The sequence below is a fragment of the Gavialis gangeticus genome, unplaced genomic scaffold (assembly GCF_001723915.1).
Source record: "Gavialis gangeticus isolate Ggan-Ray unplaced genomic scaffold, GavGan_comp1, whole genome shotgun sequence".
In the NCBI taxonomy this organism is placed as follows: domain Eukaryota; kingdom Metazoa; phylum Chordata; order Crocodylia; family Gavialidae; genus Gavialis; species Gavialis gangeticus.
In genome coordinates this window covers 5,951,563-5,952,951 of record NW_017729008.1, presented here as the reverse complement: position 1 = coordinate 5,952,951, position 1,389 = coordinate 5,951,563, and positions in this window count along the sequence as shown.

The following is a 1,389-nucleotide window of genomic DNA, read 5'->3' as shown; positions in this document are numbered from 1 at the left end:
AGCAGCAGGGGGCAGGGATGTGTAGTGCTGCCACAGGTAGCTCTCCAGTGGGTGGAGAAAGTTGTGGGGCATCCCAGGCTTGCCCCCCATGGCATTGTAGCTCAGAATCCCAAACCAGGAGCACAGGTGTGCCTTGAGCATCAGCAGGATCAGTAGCAGCAGGCCATAGTGACTTGGATACCCCTCCACCTGCACAGACAGCTCATTGTGTACTGCCTGGGGCACATGCTGTAGGGGTATGCTTGGGGCACAGTGGTGGCACCAAGGGAGCTTGCCCTGTGTTGCCTTCCCAGAGAGACCTCCTGCAGGGAGGGTGCGGGTGCAGCCAGCCCCTCATCCCAGTTGTCTGGGAGCCCCATGCACCAGAATCCCATGCACCATGGGCTGGGCAGCAATGCAGCAAACTGGTTGGCCTGCAGGGAGGGGGTTGGGGGTGTGTCTGGAGCTGTGGCAGTCGGTGCTGCCAGCAGCCTGGCCTGGTCTACTCTGGGAATGGGACAGGGGAATCAGGCTTCCTGTAGCCAGCACCTAGTGGGCTGCCAGCCCCAGGGGAACAAGCAAGGCTGGGGGCTTTGGCTGGCACCTGCCTGGGCCCAGCACTGCCTGGACAGCTTACCGTGGTCCCTGGACACCCATGCATGGCAAACCTCTGATCTGAGGCTGGGCAGCACAGAGCCACTGGTGCAGAGCATCTTATCTCTGCAGTGTTGCAAACTCACACAAAAGACTTCTGTCTCTTGCCTCTTTAGGGCCAACATCTGGACACAGGGGAGAGGCTGTAGGGCCCTGCATGAGTGCTGCAGAAGGGTCACCACCACCTGCCACTAGAGCTACCTAGATGCACCAGCAGTGCACCAGATTGGGCCCTCCCGCTGCAGTGGCTGGTGGTAACAGTTGAAAAGTGGACAGTGTGGTAACACACATGGCAGCACACACAGGAGGTGTGGGAGCTAGCCTCATGGGAGGAAGACATTGCCTGGGAGACCACTCGGGAGGAGGCATGGGACCAGGTGCAGCAGGTACACTTGCCCAGCTGGAGGCTCTGGAGCAGTACCACATGGAGCTGCTACATCAGCAACTGGCCAGTCACTGGAGCCCATGTGCAAACCTCCCCATGGCTGGCCTTCATCTCCCACCCTGCAGGGCCCCTGGGTCTTGCCTGTCACCCCACAGCACACCCCTGTTTGGGCCTTGAAGGAGTGACTCCACCACTTCCTGCCTACAGGAGTCCCTGCTGTTTTCCTTGGCCCCCGGATCCATGGGAAAACTGTCCACGGCGACGGTACTGGCTGCTTGCTGCCAGGCTCTGCACTCCAGGGCTCCGAGAAAGACTGACACTGATGTATATAGTGTTCAGTTTTGGAGGAGAGATTTTTATCGTTGATGAGT